The 23,780-nt window shown below is 38.1% G+C and overlaps 1 long non-coding RNA gene across 2 annotated transcripts in view; it reads right to left on the minus strand.

Moving 5' to 3' along the window:
- Positions 1–23,780, minus strand: part of LOC111934348 (uncharacterized) — a 51,790-nt gene that overhangs the window by 23,559 nt on the left and 4,451 nt on the right. The window contains exons 3-4 of one of the 2 annotated variants that reach the window (XR_015275245.1): positions 16,727–16,808; positions 14,931–15,938 (exon numbers count right to left, since the gene is read on the minus strand). This is a non-coding gene — a long non-coding RNA (uncharacterized LOC111934348). The remainder of the gene's footprint in view (positions 1–14,930; positions 15,939–16,726; positions 16,809–23,780) is intronic. The other variant, XR_002867166.2, reaches the window with a different exon arrangement.

The raw sequence follows: 23,780 nt of genomic DNA on the forward strand, positions 1-23,780 counted from the left end.
GAGAAAGAGAGCTTAAAAATGTATTAATAAACTAGGAACAGCAGATAAACAAGATGCCCTTCAGACTGTTATATTATTATAGTAGAGGAGATGTCATCAGCTGGTTACACATGCCCATCATTCCTATTTTTTTCAGAAGCACCAAATTATAGTAAAGAGAGGGAGAGAGAGAGAATCGTGTTGCACCCAAACATGAAAATGCAAAAGCCCTCCCTCCAGCTCCTTTGTGCAAGACATTCACCTGCAATCGGTTACTGAGCTTGGCTGGTTTTGCAGGAGCAAAAGGTCTGCAGTAATTACACTCAGATATTTCAGTATTAATCTTGCACCAGAAATCCCAGAACGCTACAGTATACTTTTTTACCCATTATGTACACAAAGTCTATCAGAAAGCATTTGTCTCCTCACTCTTTATTCACTTTCAAAGGGTTAAACAGCCTATTTACAGGCCTGTCAGCAATCTGTATCCCAAATCATGAAAAAGTCTGGCCTAGTTTTGTTCAGCATGGAGACTTGTCTTCTTGGCCTGTTGTTGTTACCATCATGTAATATCCATGACAATCGTGTTGTGCTTTTTAGGGGCTCTGTAGTGCTAAATCTGAGGGGCCATTTTAAGCCAGTAAAGGGCTTTATTTATGTGGATTTGAAAGAGTCTTGTGAAGGGCCTTCCACTCAAAATCCTCTTCAGCAGGTCATCCTGGTTTCAAAAGGATTTAGATGCAGAGGCAGTGATCAGTACTTCTATCACGTTCTAATAGACTGACATGAGCATTTGTGCCTGAAAGACAGGGGGAAAAAAGTGATGCAGATTTGCCCTAAATTGGACTGATGCACAAAGCAGGGAGCGCAATTGACTGACGAGGTAACCCCTCGCACCCTTCTTTTACACTTCTAACCGGTGCCGCACAAAGAGGGAGCCGTGGGAAGCTGCGCGGGAGCAAAGCATATCCATTTTCATGGACCATATGGAAATTTTGTTTTGTGTACAGAGAAAGTGTCTGATAACAGTGACCTTAACTGCCATATGTGTATGGTGAATAGTAAACAGAGCAAACCACTCAGCTCTCTGACCCTTAGCATATGGACATCTCTACCAAAGGAGAGTTTTCACAGCACATCCACTTTCACTGTCATCTCACTGGTAACCCAGGGGATTTCACTAGATTTGTTAATGAATTGCTCTATTGACTTATATCTGAGCTTGCCTCATTAGAGTAGAAGAACAAAATTTTTATCTATGTTTTCGTGAAGGGGACCAGAATGCCCCTCCTTTGTTAAGAGGTGGGTAATCTGTAGGGCTGTCATCTGTTTTGAACTAATTTATTGTGTCAGTTTAAGAAGGCTCTTCAGTGTTCATTGATGCTCAAGCTCCACTCCAAGCCTCTTTAAATCAATTTTTTCCTTGTGAGTGGAATGTTTTTTAGGCCCCTGCTTGGTTTACAAATAGCTGAACATGTTGTTACCCTGGTGCTGGCTAGCTTTAGAGTGCCAAATACAAGCAAACTCAGTGAGCCTCCATAGCACCACCTGTCATGAAATGGCTTTCAAAGCGGCTACAAGCCTTGTACAACCTTGTACCATTCACCTTCCCCACCCACCATCACTCAAACAACAGCTCTTCATAAACTCGCCTGTACTGAACCCAGGCAAGAGGGGTTCAGGAACTGAAGGTGGCCAGAGATGATAAACATTCATAATTCTAGCACACTGCCATTAGTGATGGGCCATTGCTTTAGGATTTCCAGCATCTGAAATACCGACTGGGCCCTGATTCTTATGCTGTGATAGCCACCAATTAGCATCCTATTAAATAGTACTCCAATAGAGAACACATTATGCCTAATGGCCAATGTGGAATCAGGAGGAATTAGTAAAATAGGGTTCAATAAAATGCAAACCATAAAGATAAGCTGCTGAAGATTGGATCTGACTTTTTGTCTCTATGTTCAAAGAAGTAAATGGCCACTGCAGTAAACTTCTTTCTGCCCCTCCCCTTACCACCCTGAGTGCACAGCATGCCACAGGATGCTGGCAGGAGTTGGCACTAGGGCTGAGAGTGCTGCAGTGTGCCACTTGGAGACAAAACAAAACATAAACATCATGTGATTTTTCATATCCACGCAAAATGCAGTTTTTATGGCCCTCTATTGAGATCTTGATGAACCAGGGAGTCCTTGTGCATCCAGAACTCATCTGGTGCACGAGGAAGTGATGTGAACTACTCTTAGATGTTTTCTGCAGTAAAGCAAGCTCTGTCTCACTTCTCTCTGGTTTCCTGCAGCCTGGAGAGGGAAACAAGATCTTACTGAATAGAGGTCAAAATCTGCAATCCTCATTTAAGCAGAAATCCTGCTGAGGTTTCAACAGCATCTTTCCCTCAATTTCATCTCCAGCAGTCACCTGGGATTCTGCCACCCAAAGTAGGTGTACCAGAGCAAAGCAGCCTCTTCATTCCAGCTTCTGCAGACTATTCATACCTGTACCTTTACCACATATTTTACCTTTCAGAAGTAGTTTGCTCATATTATTTTGAAGTTGTGTGTGAGGCTCTGGCTGTGCCTGGCCCAGCCTGGAGGGCAGTGCAGTTCTCCAGACAAAACAGCACAGAGAGCCCCTCTGAAGATCTTCAAAGCATCAGGGCCCTATGTGCACGTAAGGACACAACTCCAGCTCCTTCCCCTGCAGATGCTGCTCTGCGAGTTGCCATGGAGTCATTGGCTCACTTGGAATCAACTGTCTGCACAAATGACTCATCTTGCTACCAAAAAATCTATGTGTAGAGATTGTTATTAAGAATCCAATATTAATCAAGCCACGGTATTGGACTTGTCATAGTTATTTCCTGCTCTAAGCACAGCAAGTAACGATGTTGTATTATTTCAAATATCATGGTAAAAGAAGTGTGGGTAAATATTAATTTTTCCACAGGAAAAAATTATGTTGCACCTCAATAAATACTGAGGTGTGAAAAGCAATCTGGGAGTATACAGGCAACTGAAAAAAACAACATTTTTTCAAGGTTTACTCAGCTATGCTCCTTGGCATGGCTGTCAAATATCTGTACTGCTTTCTCTGGGTAAATCCTGCATTTTACAACGGTACTGGAGTACCCAAACATTTGCTGTACAGAGTATTGCTGTAGAGCCCTTTATGGCTGCAGAGATTCATTACATTTTTAAAATGAAAAATGCATAAGCAAAATGCTTACATTACCTTTCAATGCATATTTTTCAAATCTTGTTTTATATGAGGATTAGTTTAAAGCCGTTTGGATTGTTTATGTTTATTTAATCTAAGACTCTTTAGGCTAAATATATCAAAGGAAATTCAAGTAAGTCCCAGTTGCCAGTGCATGAAGAGATGATGCTATCAGTACACACAAATAAATGACAGTCGCTTCTTATAATGAAACTGTTGGGCTACAGGTGGATAATTCTAATCCTGAAACTTTAAGAGATTCAAAAAACAAAGTTAATTTTGGCTGCATTTCTGTGCTGCTTGCCCCGTTCTGGAGTTTTCTGTTTTTTAAAAATTTCTAACTGTCTGCTCATTTTTTACTTTTTATTTTTTTTCTTCAAACCAGACTTTCTTAAAGAAGAGGAAACCCCACCAAGAAACCCTTACCCCCCAGGCACCTCAGTTTCATTTTCAGATTGGAGTTCATATTTGATTTTAGCTGTAAGTGAAAATAAGTGTACTGCATTTTCCCTTCATTTGCACGACAAAGCAATCCTGCAGATCAGATTGGCATAAGAATCAATTCCCTCCAATTTTAGAAGATACTTTAGCCTGAAAAATTCAGGATGGGTGCTGATTGTTCAAACTTAAACACAGGTGTGTGAAAAACCTCACAGCAAAGTTGCCCTCAGCACACTTGACTTGAGGCAGTGCTGTTCTCTCCACTTTCTGAGCACTGTATTTACAGGCTGACACAGCAAAGGGTACAGTTAATGAAAAAATAAATCCCAACCCAAAGATAGAAACACCAGAACATCTGACACCTTACCAAAAAAATAAAAAAGTTGCAACATAAATAATTTACTAGGAGAGATACATAACTTTGGAAATTCATTACTTTTCTCACTGCCTTTGCAGAGCAATCAGGTACAACAGAGCTCAAAAAGGCTGGGATAAAGCAAAAGTATGTAACATACTTCAATGGGATAACTATATGTTTTCTTTGAAAATTACAAATTTGGCTTCATAAAGTACAGATGACTGGGACACATGATAGCTACCACAGAAATTGCTGTAATAACTACATGCAATTATGACTAATTACTAGTATATACAGGGTGTTTCACCTTATCAGATGGTATATTCACACACCCAGGAACAGATATAGCATGCTGTAAATACAGGAATCAAGATTCCATGCCACACATTCCTCTTCCTGTTGACTGTTATGGATCTGAGGAACAGATCTAAAGGGATCCTTTAATTAGTACTAATAATTGATTAGCAGATCAGAAACAACAACTACTTAACTGCATTTTTCAAAACCTGTGGAGAAGTTCTGCTGTTTGTTTTTGTTTCACACTGGAATGATGCAAAACCTGTTAAGTGGTCTTGCAAAAATAACTACCTTCAAATTGTTGGGCTGGGGTGGAAAGTGCCAAGTTTTGAGCTGCTTTCCATTCCAGGAGAGCAATGTCTTTCTAGAGAGCCAGCATTCAACGTGTGCACCAAAACCTTACTGCTAACAACTCCATCTATCCCAATTTTCTGTTTTTAAACGGAAATAAGGATACAAAAACTTCTCTATATATCTTGTTCCTCCTTAAAAGTGTCTCACTAGCAAAGATATTTAATGAGTAGGAAAAGGAGGAGTGAAATAGAACATTTTTATCAACTTTGTTGCTATAAATAGAAGCAAAGGACCATTGATAAAACAATTGTCATACTTTCACACTGCACCCTAAGTCCTCAAGAGAGCATTCAGGATTGTAAGATCACATGTGGAGGTGCAAGCAAGCAGAGGACTTTTCATGCTCTTTGCCTCGTGATGTTATTTCCATAAGAAAAAGCTGGAAGTTGAAACTGTGACAACTTGCACTGACCCATGGGAATGCAAACATCTATCTCCTGATAACATGTCGAGATAATGCACGTCACCACCGCAGCCAGCATGAGGACACTTGTCTTCACTCATTTTATATCCACTCTATCACATTCCTGGCCACACTTCCGTATCTGTGCTTTCAACACACTCCATACATTCCTCCAGTGAAGTGCACAACTCACTTGTTCAAACAGAACTGGGCAGCACAATTACACTTCCCTTGCCGCAGCTGAACAAAACCCAAAAGCTACTTAAAATGGCTATTCTAGAAGGTCAGTATTTCACACCCCATTACGAGAGCAGCCTTCCTTTTTCTTTTCATAAGGAGTTCTACTGTAGCCTCAAGCTAGTCTTTCCTCCTACAAGACAGAAACAGTGTTACACAGTCTGTGAAATCTGGAAACCACTCAGAGAAAAGCACACATGCAAGACTTCTTGCTTGCCATCCATTATTCTACTGATAATTTCTTCATTGTGCTGAAACCATAACCTTATACTGCATCCTATTTGACAAATTAGCTCAGTTTCTAACATCAGAAATAGTAATAGAACTCTTATTTTTACAATTCTTTGGCATTTTTCTTCTGGATAAAGTCCCAATGAAAAAACGTTCCATTAATGTTTTGAGGATATTGCAGGGAAAATGGAAAAAATGCTGAACAAAAGAAAGAAATACTATGAAGAAAAATTGTGTTTTGTCTTCTGCCTGTTCCAAAAGTGCAGAATGGGAACAGGGGAAAGAGAAGGGGCAAAACCCAAACAGAAAATATTTCATTTTGCAGAACTATATTTTTTTAACATTTCTATAACTGGCAAATAAAATAATTGACAGACATGTGAAAAAGAAAACACTTCCCTCACTGAATTTTCTGTTTCAGAAAACATCTAGGAGGTTCTGACTGCATTTAACTCTTTAAAATCAAAATAAAGTTGGGTTAGATCAAATTTAATGCTGAGGTAATTCATTATATCGGTTGCTTTCAGCACTGAAATGATACTCATCAAAACTGCATTACCTTTCAGGTGTTTACTGGTGAGGCCAAGGTAACTGGTATTACCTGTTGGATTCCAGTGCAGTGCAGGGGAGCTGCTCCTGTATCTGATGATACCTCAAGGGAAGAGTCATTTGTCTCTGTTTCTACCTCAGATATCTTCTCACCCTTCCCAGCAGAGGACACATTGAATCAAACCATTTTTCTGGTGATTAGGAATACAATTTAAAATCCACTGGATTCATGAGTGTGGATTTCAATGGTGTCAGATGTGACCTGGATTTCTTGGCTGAGGCCACAGACTCCGCTTTAGGCTGCTGACTTTTTCTTCTCCTCAGGGTCTGCTTACCAGTGTATTTCCAGGAGGCATAGAGATTTCACATTTTTGATAATGATGTCACTAATCTTAAATCTTTTTAGTATAAATTTTCTTTGAAGAGCCTACCCCCACTTCCAGCCTTCTGTTATTTATCACTTGTGTTATGGTTTCTAGCACAGTGAATTCTTCTGATATTCGTCTTGAGAGGCAAGAGCCGTGATTTGTTACCTACCTGGTGGTAGAATGGATGAACACCACAAGCCACAAGATACACTTTTTAACTGGAAAAATTAAGATTTGAATTTAGAAACAAGCAATTTTTCAGTTAAACCTTTACCAGATGTGGTGTTGTGGCACATGCCAAATTCCTTGAAAAGCAAGGAAAACAACCTCTGAAGTTTAACACCAGTCACAGAAAGGAGTGTCATCAAATATCTGAATGCTTGGATTTTTTAAAAAAATATTATTTATATTTTTTAGGGCATAACTTGTGGATGCTGTTCAAAAGACTGTGGGTTTTTATGCACAATTGAATACAGCGAATTTTCACAGCAAAAATTACACTATCAATTTACTGCTGCTATTCTAAATAAAGGTATTTTCCTTGCTCACCAACTATAAAGGTTCAGTCACTTAAATTACACAGATTGATCTGCCTGTGGTGGAAGTTACAAATGAAGTTTTATTTATCTGGGAGGGTGCTATGCATCTTTTCTAACCTCTCGACAAATTACCACACAATCCAGTGTCTGCTAATAAGGTATTCACAGGCTCTAAAACTGAAAATATAACCTTTTTTGGCCTAAAATCCTTCAGACATATCAACCCTTAGAAACTAATCCTGGAAAACAGTTCTGCTATGTAACTCAATGATCAGCAAGCTGGAGGAAGAACACACAGTGATTTTTGAGGGTAGTAAAAGAAGAGAGACCTTTGAGTAAATAATAACAAATGAAGAATGCTAGCTGATCCAATCTGTGGAGATGGGATGAAGAATGAAGGAGGAAGGCTGATGGCTGAAAACATTATCACTTGTACCTGGAAATGCTTAGGCAGCTGTTGCACAATTTGAGAACTTTGAGAGCAGGTTGCAAGCAGGACATACACTGAAGAGACCACATGAGAAAGAAACCGTTTTGTCATCCAAGTTTCCAGATATTCTTCAGCCTTATGTACAATGCATTTCAATAATTCAGCTTGAAAGTTAATAAATCCACCAATAATTTTATAATGTCTCCTAAATGAATTCAAAACATTGCAGAACTCATGGGTGATCACTTTTGCTAACATGGCTTTTGGTAAGATTCCTCAGTGTAGGGGGAACAGGAATTTCCTTTCTCTGTCTCCCATCAGTTGCTTCTACCAAGTCAGCTTGCTGGAAACCTCGCACTTAAGTCTCAGGTTGAAGCACAGCAAGGGGAAGAGCACCATCTGCGCTCAGCTGTGACACTCATCCTCCCAAAAGACAAGCTGGACACATACAGTAAGTACACGTTTTCAGAATATGAGACCTTCTGCCCTTGAGGCCATGGTCAGCAGGAGGGGTGACAAAGCAGAAGCCTGTGGTGCTTGACAGCAGTCAGGGCAAATTAACCATTGCCCACTCTATTCACAAAGAGAAAAGAATGGAGCCATTCAAGAGCAAATCCATCTGTCCCTGTGAGGGTTCACAAGAGTGTCAGAGAAACCTCACGGTCAACAGTCTCCAAGTGCTGGCACACAGGAATCCAGCAGAATCAGCATGGAAACTTGATGCTTTATCCACTGTCAGGAGCTCCACTGCCAGGAGCTCACAGCCTGTGTGATTCCTGGCTGAGCAGGACTGGAATCTACCTGAAGGCTGAAGGTCTGTGCAGTGCTACCTTTGCCAAAGAGCAGTGGAAGAAAACAGAAGCAAGACAAGAAAGACTGGCCCATTTTCATCACAAAATGAGGGTTTCCTGGACACGAAGGAGACAACTGCCTATTTAACAGCCAATTATCATATTTCCACACAAAATGTACTGACAGCACATCTAGGAAACATCATTAGAACACCTTTATTAGGGACCTAACCAATGTCTTTGTCTTTAGATGAATATGTTTGTGTTCACAGACTGTCTAAAGAGGTCTGTGAGCTACACACTGAAACATAAGCCAGCTTAGTGCATGCTGCATTAGTTATGATCACTGGAGAACTCTCAAAACATGGATCACATGTAACTGCAAGCAGTGATGTCGTCCCATATTTGCAGAATGTGGATGAATTTCTGTGGAGCTTGCTCTACCTCATTCATCTCAACAGACACTGTCACATGCTGGAGACAATATGTCAGCTGTCAACATTGAGTCACTGCTCATCAAAGCATAGAAGATTATGAACATGGTTTTTGAATATAGGTACAGTTGCTGGGAATAATCAGCTCAGCACCTCTAAGGAGTGAGACCATAACTTTTCTCCCTTTTCCCCTTCTCTTTCTTAATTTAGGACAAACCAAGTCTAAAAACTTAGGATAATGCAACAGTTCTCTGACTCAAATAATTTCTAAAAGGTCCAGGAGAATTTACACCATTCACTGAGTGGAAGAGAGCAGTCTCTCTTCATAGCCTTTATGTATATTCAAACAGCCTTGAGTGAAGTCCAAGACTAAGAAATTCTAGGCATGTATGATGCTAGCTTTGACAGTCTATGTGAGAGCCCCATCTCATCCATGCAGCCTGGAGGGTTCTGACAGAGATGCAAACTAAAACCAGAGACTTGAAGTTAGTCTTTCCCTGGGTTTATTTGGAACTGCTCTCTTTGTATTTCCTGCAAACCCACTGGCATAACAGTAGTAGCTGATCCATTCAGGCCAAACGTTCTTTTTGTGGAGCAGCACAAGAGAGTCCCAAAGATACACAGATCATGTGCACAGCCAGGGCTCTCCCTCCAGACAATAAGAAAAGGCAAAATCTAACTGGGAGGATGGGCTTGTGAAAGAGTCACCCATCATCTAGAAGAAATACTTAAAACTCACTAATTTCCACAAAGGATGAGGTTTCAGATCAGATGAAATAAAGATTTCCAAGTAAACAAAATGCAAGATGCTTACCCCAAACTGGCTGCTTTATACAGGCCCTTGAGAATGCCTCATATATTTCACTATTAAATGGAAAGAGCTATTTAAAAAAACCCAACAAATAATCAGAACATAAAGGTGTATAACAATCATAAAACAATATATTTTTTCTAATGCTTCAGCTGTCTGAAGAATAGTTTTCTGGTGTAAAAGAGATAACTATATATCTTCTGATTTTATTGGCTGCAGATTACACTAATTATCATAAAAAATTACTACCACTAATAAAAATTCTATTATAAGTTACTTATAGTAATCTCTAGGGTACTATACTTAGCTTAGAAAAGATCGTAATTACACTGCATTACAGGGAGAATTTGTTTCCTGAAGCAGCTTTAACACTGTCTGTTTCTTTTAACACTTTAAAGTTGTTGGGGGTTTTTTTTTTTTTCCTTTTTCCCTTTTCAGGTCAAATGTTGCCTGTTATTTTCACTGTGCAGGATGTGATTTTATCCCAGAATAATGATCCATCTCTGTTGCAAGTGACGCAAATGAAGTTTTAAAATCACAAATATCTGGGTGGGTTTCACCTCCCGAGAGGGTTAGCATGTCTCAATGGAAGGATACATAAAAGGGAAGACCTAACACTCTCCGCCCAAAGGGAAACACATTCTGTATAAAATTGCTGGAAGCTAGTGGGTGTTCACGAAAAATACAATGTTCGGATTTTATTTGACAAGACAACAATTGTTATTTTCCCTTTTAGATACTTCGCATTTTACCATCTGTGAGGCTGATGACTCTTAAATGACCTTAAATCATACTGCTGTTAATGGCAGTGGTTACGGGCAAATGTGGAATTCTGTGTGCTACCTGCTTTGGACTGAACATAAAATTAAATAGCTTTACTTTGATAGCTGATATTGTAGTATATAACCTCAAAATACAACTAACTAAAATAAAATTGAAACAGTGGCCATTTCTTTTAGAAAGGGTTTCAATGCTTCAATAGCAGGGCTAATCAACATCTTAATTAACAGTCATATAAAATGAAATAGCCCATTTGAGTTGCTTTAAAATAGACAACTTATTTATGCAAGGACTAGTGGCATATTAATTGCTAACACTAAGAAAAAATACGCCTTTGAGCTTTACAGCTTCCTTTGCAGCAAAGTATTTGAAAACTAAATTGTGGAAAAAGCATATTACAGTAGTTAATTTTACGACAGACATGAACCAGAAGCAGAAGCGGATGCAGGAAAGTTTTGTGGTGTGTTTTAGTTTTCTAGTTGTTTCTTTTATTACAAATGAGATTAATTAATCAAAGTAGCCTCATAATATTCCTGTTCTATTTAAAGTTAAGCATTCAAGGTTTAGTTCTGGGAGACACTGACCAAACTGGCAGTGATCCAATAAAGCAGTTAACTCCAAGCACAGGCATCTTCCCACTGGGGCCAGCTGGCCAGCTCAGGAGCCTTTTGGCTCTGGAGAGCTCAGGACCCTGCAGGACTGACCCTTCTCCTCCCTGATCCTGCAGCGTGCACACGCACTCCAGACTGACCCAGGCCAACAATCAAAGGGCTACTCATTTGAGTAAGCATTTCCAGGATCAGGTCCCAAATGACTCATCTCCAATTAGTCTATGCCAGGTTGTATCTTTAAATAGCTTTCATTTACTAATGTGTGTGAGGGAGGAGCAGCAGAGAGGAATTACATTTCCTTTCCTAATTACTTTACTTTTGTTGACATCTTGGAATAAGTTTTTACTTTCAGAGGAGAAGAGTTGATTTACACTACAGAAAGAGCACAGCAAGCATGAGAAAATTATTTGCCCTTCCTCCTGCCAGGCATCCATTTCCTTTTCACTGTTGCTAACAATGCGCTAACTATTTATGCATTTGTCAAAGGATCCCAACATAAGAAAACTATATTTAAATCACTTCACTACAAAGTGAAAACACAAGGTAATGATTCAGACTCTATTTAAGTAATAATAATATTTGTACAGACTGCCTGGCGAGCACGCTGGTAGGTGGTGGGAGCTCAGTACAATCCAAAGGGTCAGCACAAGAAAATTGAAATAGCATTTAATTTTCTTCTTTAAAAAATAGATTTTCATTTCAGACCTGGAAATATGCACCATAATGTCTCATTCCCCTCATTAAAGCCTAATTTCACTGCATTTTTCAATGAAGCTGAAAATGAGGGAGGTTTGTTAGCAGGAGATTCATAGGGCAAGAGCTCAAGACAAAATTTTGTCTACATCAATGAGTTACTTTGCTTATTTTGCATGTTTTCCCACTCAATCACCAGCTAGAACAAATGTGAGCCCACACTGACCAGCTTAGCCCAGCCTAGCCCAGATTTCAAAGACAGGAGGATGTGGGAAACAAACTGGGGCTCTACGTTGAGAGTGTGTTGAGACTGAAGTGCGTTGGCAAGGCAAAAAGGCAACACTCTGTACCTGCTCCACAAAGGACATCAACCCCTCTGCTGTCAGTCTGGCTCTTCTCACAAGCTATGGATGTGCATAACCTCGTACTCAACACTTAGAAATCAAATATGGAGCCCAAACATTACCACAATTTATCCAAAGCCTAGTCATATAACAAGCAAAGACACTGCAAAAAATTGTACCTTCCACAAAAACAAATGGACAAAAGCCCTGATGTCCATGTGCCTCTCATTTTAGCCACCAAAACCCCTCGTTTTAAGGACAGATCTGTAAACTGTTTCAGAAGGCCGATACACTTTTGTTTTCAAAGTGGGTAGCTACAGGTCTGTAGTATCTGTTGTACACTCAGGTTGTCTAAAAGTCTGACCCTCTAAAATCCAGATGTTTTGCTGCAGATGACAACTGTAGATAAAAATATACATCTGCCAAACTTGATTGCATCGTAAGATTCACAGAGTTAAAGGTGCAATCAATTTTCTCTTTATTCATCCGTACTATACACTTATATCTGACCACATTGTAAACTATAAGTGTCACGCATAATTTTATCACAAAATTCACATTAATTTCCATTTCAGTCAGGGAGGAGACAGAAGCTGCTAAAATGGCTGCAAGCTTTCCTCTTTTCTGCCCAGCTTGGCATGTCCTTGCACATTTCATGATGTAGTAAAATAACCCTGACAGAGTGGGATTCCACTCAGGCCCTGGGATATTGTGATTTATATATACTGGGCACTGTAGAACTGAAATTTCAACTGCTGAAGATCCCACTTTGAAATACAATGCCTGGTAGCCATGAGAGGAGAAATGAGATTTAATTCCAAGTTCATATAATAACATATCACAAGTCCTTGAATCACTGAGGATGGATAATGGCAAAATGAATTGTGTCCATCTTGGAGGGGAGGGAGAATCTGAGAAAAAGATCTGAGATCATCTCACCAAAACCAGTAAAACCAACAAAACAAGCAGATTACTGAGGAAAATCACTCAACCACATAGACACACCTAAATGACAACACTAAAAACATTGGCAGAGAACCACTTTGATATCTTCTGTTTGTATTCTCTGTTCCATTTCTTTTTTTCTGTTTTCTTGGTTGCAATTATTTAATTACCTTTTTCCATGACCCTTGATTTTCCTTCCCAACTTCTATAAGGTACAAAGCACCCCAGACACTAAAACTGTTCAGCTAAATAATAGCAAGAGGGTAACACTAGTGGGCAAGAAACGAAATAGAAATCAGAATAACTTTATTAGCTCCAAATCTGAGCTTGAGAATAAATTCATATTTTTATTTTCTTGGTATAAACACTCAAAGCCTTAAGTATCTTATGGGGTTTAAACAATAACTGGAATACTATGAACTAGCAATCATTCTATTAAAGCTTTGCCCTAAAGGAAAATTAAGACTTATTCTCTTCCTTTTCTAGGGAAATAGAGCACTTCAATACTATGTGTGCTTTTCATTTAATGCATATGTCAATATGCTTTAAAAACATTATTTCTAGCATCGAAATCTCTGCCCAGGCAAGAGTATTCTGATTAGGTACATACCTGGCTTATCTGAAAGCTTTTAACCCTGGTACATACGTGGGTACTGGTAGGAAAATTACATTCACCTGACCAAAGACAGGCAGCAATGAAACATATGGATGATTCAAAACATTGTTCATTTTCCAAATGCTACATGACCTAATGCAATGGTCTGCCATAAACAACCTAACATGAAAGAAGTGGTGAGAAGTAGTTTTCCTGTTCTCCTGGGAAAAAAAGACACATATATCAAAATCCAAAAATGCTAAAAATATCTTATTGAGGCAAGTACCGACCCTTTGATGGAATATGAATTCCTTCAACTTAGTTTAGTTTCCTCTAAGCATTTTGCAGTTAGCAGTACAATGCTACTCACATCATGTGAAAACTTATCCTGCTTCAGAAAAATTACACAAGGATTTTACATTACCATTTTTTTTTTACCTGCAGTAAATCAACACAGTGATATAAACACAAAAGACAAAAAGAAGTTCCAACCCTCCAACACAATGCTTTTTCTTAGTTCAATCCAGCTATGACATGAAACCATTGTGCACTGTATTTCTACATTTTCAAATGCGAATTTCCTCAAATCATAACTTATGAGTCAGGGGAAGAGAGTTGCAGGAGAGGTTTTCCTCAAGAGCAGGTTCCCAGGTAAGTGCTTGCAGGGTTTGTACAGGCTGCTGGGGAGTGCAGCTGCAGTCACAGGCTTTGAACTCCTGCAGAACATTTCATATCTCATGTCTCATTTGGATGCAATTTCATTAACTTCAGAACAAACCTGTAGAAATCTAGCTAATCTCGCAATACTAACAGGGACTTTGTTTTGATTGCTGATTAAAAGATATTGTATCTGATTCCAATTCCAATGAGGAAGTTTTTTTGAACAATCCTCTGCTGTGCATGGTAATGCGAGGCAAGGTGAGACCCTTCCCAGCTTTGATGGTGCTGAGATCCTCCCAGCTGCTTTCTACATTGCACAAACCAAATTGGCTTCTAAGGAATGGACTGTTTCCCAAGGCTTCTTTTCCATAGCTCTTATTAACTGAAAGCTCATTAGTTTGAAGGGGCTTCCTCTGTAAGTGAGGAGCAGCACCCGCAGCCTGTCCCACCCCTCCCCGCCCAGGGTTACCGTGGGCATGTGCCACTTGCCTCCCAGCATCCGACTTCATGTGTAACTTGGGCTTAGTTCAAGTTTTGCTACCTTCAGCTTTGTTCACTTCTAACCAATTCTTGTATTAAACGGCCAAAGCAAAGATCTCAAACTTTATTTACCATGTAACCTGTCACTGTGATAAAAAACCCCAAAGCCTTTTTCAGCTTCCAAGGAAGAGACAAGACTTGTTCAGTTTTCCCTGGCAGTTACTTCAGCTTTGCAAACCCCATTCAAATGCAGACAGTTACTTTTGAACAGTGAGAGAAGGTGTTAAATTGAGATTATGGTAAACAGCAGATTTCTTTAGTTGGTGAAGAAATTATTTCATGAAGACACAAGAGAATTAAGCAGAGTTTCATGTCACTTACTGTATGCGCTGATCAGAGAGTGAATGATGAGTTTCTTGCTGTGGACAGCTGCTCTGTGGAATACTGTGCAGACTTCAGGTGGAAGAAAAAGAAATTCATGCTTTAAAATGGAAAAAAAATTCCAAACAACTTCTTATCCCTTTTGTGCGAAAAATAAACAGATCTTTCTTGCCATATTTATTATTCTATTTACATGTTGCCTGAATGTGTCTAAGAATATTTTGAATTTTTTTTTTATTCCGTGTCTCATTTCACTATTACTGTGACAGCTTGCTTCTGTCAAAGAGAAAAGACTCTTTCTCTTTATTATATTCACTAGGATCTAGGACTTTTTTAGTCTGAAGGGAATGCCACTTTGGTTGATGAGATCTATACAATTTTAGCTATGTTGTGTACCAAGCTATGAGTAGGCAGAAGAGATGTTAAACATCACTACTCTGCTGTAAAAGATGGAGCATGTTCCCCACAAACTCTATTTTGTAATTCTAGCTAGATAGTAATTATAGCTTCTTTATGTTAGTTGATAGTTACACTTAGTGGACAAAAAGGCAAATGCTACAGATCAGATAGATCTTCCTTGTACACATAAAAATTGTTAAAAGGGCCAAACTTTTGTCAAAACAGCTGACATTCTAGTGGGGCACCACCTCCTGCTGAGCTGGGACCAAACTTGTGTCGAGTAGCTTGAAAGAAGAGGAGCACATGTCCTCCAAACGATGCCTAGGGACTAAGGAGAAGCAGGCTGAAGTCTTCCCTTTGACCACAAATGCAAAGCTGTCCATTTTTCTTCTCTCCATAGCAGGGGTTGAATGGCCAGCGCTTTGCTGCCATTGACTCCCTTTGTTGGCTGTATCCATGTCCTCGGGCTCCTGGCTTTCGGATGGCATGCACATATGCTATTCAGAGCAGCACAAACTCTCATCTCCTTATCTAGTGTGTTATGTGACTAGTGAAGTGCCACATGGTTGAACACCAGGAAACATATTGCTTGCTTTCACTATCAATGACCTAGAGGGAAGAATATGCGAGAGAGGAAATTTGCGGTGTGATAAACTGGGGCTGGGACTGGAAGCAGGCCTAAACAATGGAAGAGCTTGACAGAAAAAGTGACTACCAACTTCAAAGATGAAAAGCTTGGCCTGAACAAAATAGGGTGCTGCTTATTTAACACGAAGAATAAAATGGACAGGGCTAGTGCAGCAATGCAATCTGAAAACAGAGTATGAAGTTTTCACTGGAAGTGAGTATCTTTCAACTTGCCAAAAACTCTTAGCAGAGCCTGTGATTTCTCCTTTACTTTCTGCATTATTACGCAGATGATCAAATTTCTAACAATGAAGTTAAAGCCAGTTTCCATTTCTAGGCATGCAATACATGTGTAGAGAGCCAAATCCTGCAGGACTGTGTGTTCTCATTACCACTCAAGATAGTAATTCTGCAAATTATTTCAGTTTCATGAGGTAGGAAACAGCTTTGGGCACACACTACCCACCTTCAGGTATAGGTGCAAGGAAAAATCATGAAGGAAAAAAATTACTTCTGTGATTATTAATTTAAAATTAATTATTTTTACTTATTATATGTATAATATGTATAAATAGATATATTAATAATATTATATATTATTATTTAAATTATGAATTTAAATGCACCCATTGCATCAGGGCTAAGACCCCCCCACTGCAGTGACATTGCTAAACATAGTAAGTTAATACAATAAAATAATATTAATATCAGGACCTACATTTATGTTATATTAGAACACTTGCATCTTTATTTTGCATGCAGGTACTTACCTTAAGGAGTAAATTCCACTGGAAAAACATGCATAGAGGATATTCCAACCCCATGTTCACCAGTCTAAGCTCACTGGTTTTACTGTGGAAAATGGAACAAGTTAGGGACTTGGACAGAATTTTGGTTAAAAGAGAAGACTATGAGCCTTCATCTGTAGAAAGGCTTTTATCCTATATAATAAAAAAGTACTAGAAGAACATCATATTCAAATGCAGAAGCTACTTGAACTTTCTATTATCTTCTGTGAAGTAGTTCTTGAGTAGACACACTGCTATATAGCTGTGTCCTCCAAACAATTTGATGGGCTTCATCGAAAACTTACACCTTACCAGAAGATAAGATTAGGTTACCTGAGTCTATATTATGTATTCTTTTTTTTTTTTTTTTTTTTTCATTCTCTTTTAACTCTTAATTTGGAGTCAAATTAGCTCATATTCAAAACTAATTACTAGCTGATACTGAACTGGATATAAACCAGCAGTGTTCTGAATTGTGCCCACTGCTTTTAAGAAGTTGAGTTTCAATTTTCATTATTTTCCTTGCCATTGAAATTCCTTATGAAATATAAAATATTTGTGTTCCAGTTATTTCCTTATACCGAAAAAATAAGCAAAGGTGACTTAAAACAAAGGAAGATAAACATCTTCCTTTGCCAGTGATGTGGTTTCATTTGTCCCAAAGTACCTTTCTTCTTTGTTAAAATGGTGTCTTGTAGGCATGCATTGTAGCATATTAATAAAAAATAAATTTGAGGTTGAGGCTGATTAAAACTGAAGGTAGAGACTCGTTCTGGCATGCTATTTTGATTGGGTTTTCAACATTCACATAGTTCTAGTTCTAATTTATGTTATGTGTGGTATATATCTTCTTGGTTGAACAATTACATTATTCTAAACAATTATATTGCTATGATACACATAATGCGTGGCTCCTGAGCATAAAGTTCTTTAATGATGGCAGACTGTAAAGTGGTACAGTTCACTTTTAAAAGGTCATGCATCTTTTTTTCAGTAGATTAACATTTTATCTTTTAATGGTGTTAAGAAAAGGTCAAAGATTCTAACAGATGGAATATGGAAAGCTTCTATTGAAGAAGATCAATGTGTTAAGCATCAATCTAAGTCCAGAAACACAACCATTTAATGATGGTTGTTCTTGTTTTATTTTAAATTACTGCTGTCTTGACTGTTTGAATGCTAAAATTATGTTTTCATTTTTAAAAGAAATGGACCATTACCATCTGACACAGATATCTATGTTTGTGTTGTATTTTCAAGAATACTTCTTCATCGTACAAAACAAGAAAAGTTCCTTAAATAATTAGCTTACCCCTAGGTTAATGGCCTGTCACTTTGACAACCAAATAAATGCAGCAGAATGATCCCCAACAGCAACATGGAAGATAATTTTATATTGCATTGACTGAATAAGTTTGCAACAATTTAAATGGATATATGCTCTCAAGTCAAGTCTCTTGTGTAATATGATGTTGAACTTTTAATGTAGGTGGTATTATAAAACTATGATGATATTTTTCAAGGACATATTTAGGTACTATATCTTTTCAATAATATTTTACTATTTATATGCTTTATTATTCTACTACCCAGATTTAAAAGAACAAAATCTAAGCATTTCTGTTGCCCCAATAACTTCAAACCTCAAGGGAAGAAAGTGCTGTGTCTTTTCAGGAGACTGTAAGCTCTTCTGAGCTGCTACATGACTCTGTCTACTTTTATAAAATAACTGGTATGACAGAGTAACATGATTGGTTTTCTGTGTGATAAAGTAAATACAAATATAAAAAAATAACAGTAGGGGGTCAAGCTGCTTTGTAGAAAGTTATCAGACAGCTCCTAAAGATTGTCAAGCTTATGTGTCTGTAGTGTATATGTGCATTTCTCAAATATACTTGTATTTCAAGTTCCTATTATCCCCTTGAGCCAGGCCTGCTCACAACAAAAGGGTTTCCAGAAGAAGGTAAAACTCTTGTGGAATTAGGGATTCTCCTCAGGGTCTTTGGATGTAACTGCTATTAACCATCAGAAAGTGAATTTGCACTTGAGTCTCCATCTTGGCTTATGAGTTTGTACATTTCAGGAGCAAGTACAACCTACAGATATGACTTCAATTGCTACACAGCAAAACAAAATTGTGAGTGCTGGCAGTCACACAGCTCTTGCTGGCAGCATTCTTCCTTCTCATGGAAATGTATAGCAAGATTTTGATAAACTACTGATTGAGCTAAACCAGACTCAAGTGCTTGCAAAAATAGCTGTATTTTCAGAAAAAAATTACTAAGCAATATTAACTGAAAATGTTTAAGCACGATCCATCCACACACTCCAATCAATAGAATTTTTGTTGCTCAGGCTACAATACTTAAAGGGTTAAAAGACAAGTTCAAAGAATAACTGATATTTTGTAGTAGAATACATGAGTAGCCTCATGTTAGAGAGAAGCCTTAAAAGTTTAAGTTTCTATTCTAAGACAAGTCAAGGGCACTTCCCCCCACCCTTTCCCAAGGATTTTTTGTAAATCTTATACTGTATAGAGTTAGTCAGCTTTTAGTGCTGGGACCTAGGAGGTAAGTTGCCCACTATATATATGCTTCATGTAGTTGCCTCTTACTCATCTTTTTCTCTCTATAATGATGAGGTTTTTCTTTAATTTATAGCTATTAACTTTTGAGTTGAATAGAATACACCAAAGCTTGTAAGTGCTATCAGCTTCACCATTAGATAAGACTGTACTCACTTAAAGGAGAATCTAGTTCTAGCTCCCAGGGGAAGAACAGATATAACCTGAGGCCAATACAAGTTAACTTTTTGGACTACTTGAGCAGAAAATTCCAAAGCTGTCAAGAGAAGCCTCTCCTTCTCTTCCCATTGCTATGACATTTCAGCAGAGGGGCCAGTGATTATTTCAAGTACCTCAGCATGGGTTGTTGATATCCATTGTCTTTTGCTTAAGACAATCCTTTGAGAATTCACTAGCCATAAATTCTATTTAAACTTTTTCTGCTTAAAGAAATAGAGAAAGGAATTGGACTAATCAAGCAAGCTGCCATATTCCCAGTGATTTCTGTTCAACTGGACTTAAAATATAGTCATACAAACTGCTCTGAAAAGGTGACAATTCCAATACAAAGACTGCAAAAGTAACCAGCAGACATTGCCGGCAATCTGATCATCCAGTAGCTGCTGGGAATTTAAGACAATGGCTAAAATTTTGCTTTTAAGTAGCTAAAATATTCAAGAAAAACTTCTTGCTGCATTGTTTACTCTAAACACTTCCTTTTTTGACAGAACACAAGTCCAAGTCATTCTCATGCAAGCTTCAGTGTCACTTTGAAACAGAGACACAACTTCTCCCCCTGGATTAGACAAACTAAAGCAATAAAGCCAGACGCTGTGAAGATGCTGAAACCAACCTCAGCCTTATGAATTCAGTAATTCCTTATGAATGCCCTTCATAGCTTCACATACTGACTGTAAGACAGCCAAAGGAGGAAGCCCACACCAGCCCGTAGACTGGCTCAGTGGGGACAGAGCAGAGTCACTGAAGGGCAGCTCTGTGCACTAATAGACTGTGACATCGAGGCAAAAATTAGCTCTGAAAGTATGACATGATAGCTGGCTGGATAATACAAAGAAATTCATACTCTGTTTTATTCTAAAAGAAGTGGTAAATAATGGCAAAAGCAGAAATATTTTCCCACTACATCTGAATAGTAAGAGATTATGTTAATCCAAGAGAAAAGTTTACAAACCCAGAATGGCACAAAATAATCTGCAGCCACAAACTCTGCAGATCACCATAGGTAAAATATGGTATGAAAAGTATAAAGTATTGATCTACTCTGTCTCAAATTACAATTTCATTATGTTTTTTTGTCCGTGGTGCTTCCACATTCCTCACTATCTGAAAGACCAAAATGCTTCCTTTCTATGGCCACTTACCAGTAATAGAGGCCAAATTATACTTCTAAAAACAGCTCTGGTATGCAGTTGTTCTCCCTGAATTTGCAAAGACTAAGCACACAGAGTCCTGGAAAGGAGTATAAATGGATACACATTAAATGGACCCTAACCTGCTTTCTCTCCTCTGTCTTTGCTCTGCAGAGCTGGCAATACCAGAATCAGTAAATACTTATGTTTTGTCATTTGAGTCAGCACATATAATTCTTCATACACATGGGAACTAGCTCTGCTGCAGAAGAAAATACCATTTTTACAATAACTTTTCACAGTGGAGCTGTGCCTTAAATCAAACAAGCAAGTTCTGAGTCAGCTCAGTGGCAGAGCAACAACAATTTGATCTGCTACGTGGCAAGCTTTGGTTTGGAGATACTAAACAATTCTTCATCCTGGGCCCCAGGCTTGTAAATATGATAGAAGATGATGCAATGCGTTCAGACTCTGGGGAGAAAAGGAACAGTCATACCACTCTTGAGAAACCCTTTGTGAAGAAAAATTTATTGTGTGCCCCCGGGTGCAAAGGCTATGGATGAAATGCAACTCAATAAAGACAAGTCAAGGTGTTTCAAGAGAGCTAATGAACATTTCAGTATTTGCACTTAGTCAGATAAAGCAGTTTTCCAGCTGAGTAAGGAGACAGCAATCATGTGAGTATGATTCCTATGTGATAACAAATGCTCCCAGAGGTGTTTTTTAAGCTCCATGTTTTGTTTTTGTCTGGTACAAAGATGATCTTATTAATGAAATCTAATCAGCTCTCCACCTTTATGCTTCCCTTTACTTTTTTTAATGTCCTTTTTGAGATGAGTTGTAATTCTTTTATGAGGGTCACCTATCTTTTAAGTAGAGTAGTAGCTTAGTATTTTCTACATATACAGAGCAGTCTTCAATACCCTTTACTTCTCAGTCTATAAAATGGTAAGCAAGTCCATTGAGAGGTATTTTATAATTTATGTGTTCTGTTTGATTTTCTTGTCCAAGTGCAGCTGATGAGACATATAAAAGAAATGCTTTAACATCTTATTTCCCACAGACAGAATATCAACATGAGCACTAGGAATTCATAGCACCTGTGGAAAGAAGTGTTGCACATATTCCATGAGATATAAGAGAATATTTTCAAGGAATGCCCATCACAGCACCCAGTCAAGCTTCTGAAAGGATTTTTCATAAACCATGCTGGCTTGATAATGAATTCTGATAGAGAACATGATGTTAATTCAGCTATTCCTCTCTTACTCCTGGATTAAAAAAAATAAAAAAAAATAAAAAAAATTTTTAGCCTCTGAGTACTTCTGCGATCTGATTTCTTACACCCTGCAGGGGACAGCATTGGGTAAAGAAAAGTAGAAATCATATGATAAAGAAGCATTTGCTTCCAATTATCAAATTGCTTGAGATACAAAAAAAAAAATTTGATTTTACAAATCCCCTCCATCTCTTCATCCTTTAACTCTTCTGTATTATTAATCAAAATTATTTTGGTTACACAGTTCATTTTGCTATCACTAGTGAGAAAGATTCCCAACAATTTGTAGTCACACCACCATTACTAATGAAGAAGAAATGCTGCATAACATTGCTATAACTTCGGGCTTTCTTCTCATGACAGGCTGTGTAACACTGTTTTTCAGCAGCTATGCTGAATCCCCTCTGTGGTGTCAACACAGGTATCAGTTGGCAAGGGAAAAAAATTGCTTTTACACTATCATCTTTCATTAAAATATATATATATATGTGTATGGACATGGACGCACACACACTCAACATATTTTTGCCTGTAAAAGTGCATGTAAATGCAAGACATTAGAGTTTGTTTTTATTTCCCTCAGCCATTGTGGAAAAAAATAAAGGTGATTTCTCCCCCACAAATAAACCTGCGTTTAAAAGTGATCTTGCAAAAGGTATATGGTAGCCTTGTTTATTTTGGACAGATGCAAAGAAGTATCTCTGAACTTCTGCCAGTGATCAAAGGAACTGATGATGTAGAACAGATTCATGGGCCATGTCCTATCAGCCTGCACTTTACCCGTCATCCATCATCCAAACCCTAAGCCTTTTTCTGAGTGATGATTGCACCCTAAACACATAAAATTAATCACCACTCTATCCCGGCCAGGTGTCTTGCCTCCAGAAATTATCTCATTGCAGCAAAAGAACTGCTAGAATCTGATATCTGTACTGTAATTTAATTTGAAGAATACTGCACAGTAAGTCTAAGATTGATTTACATATCTGAAAAGTTTCTAGTTTCACAAAGCCAATATAAATTCTTGGAGAAATATGTAACTGGAAAAAAAAAATTGATTGAACCTAAAATCAGGACATCTGAATATTTATTAACTTCTGGAATTTTCAGTTGATGTTTTCTACTATAATCCTATCTTAACATTGGGTTTAAAATGCAACTTGCAAAACTAGAAAGGCCAGGTATTTGAATCACTATAAATTCAGTGTTGGACTCATGTAAGCAAAACAGTAGCTTCAGGAAACTGGACTTTACATAAATAGCATCTACTTTGCTTTTCAGAGAGCTTCTTTATGTAAAGCACTTCTGTTTACGTATTTCTTTTTCCCCCTCCTCAGAAAACAGAAGAGTAATGAACCAGCAGAAAATTGAACTATTTTATACATCTCTACTTTTGAGAATACAATAGAGAAATTGTGGGTAATGAATATATATCAAATATATGTCTTTTTGTGAAATGCAGAATTAAAGATACATAAGCCCTGATGTGCTTCAGCTTTTCTTCCACACACAAACTCACCTTTTCCCACACAGAATACATACAGCAAGCCTGTATTTTACATAACTAGGGACAATTGCAAGTACAAATGTGAAAATAATCTCCACCTAATGATAAGTAGCAATAACAGGGTACTTTCAATATGCATATTAACAAGAAGAAAGGAGTTGCTTCTTCGCAATAAATATATGGACTAACTCACAGGAAAATTCTGCTAGTGTTCTGCTTCACTTCTGGATTAACTGTAAATCCTAATAATTTGCTTTTAATTGAGAGCTTAGCTCCTATATTAAATTAACACAGAAAAGCACAGGTGGCTTTTACAC

The sequence above is a fragment of the Cyanistes caeruleus genome, chromosome 12 (assembly GCF_971803275.1).
Source record: "Cyanistes caeruleus chromosome 12, bCyaCae1.hap1.1, whole genome shotgun sequence".
Lineage (NCBI taxonomy): Eukaryota > Metazoa > Chordata > Aves > Passeriformes > Paridae > Cyanistes > Cyanistes caeruleus.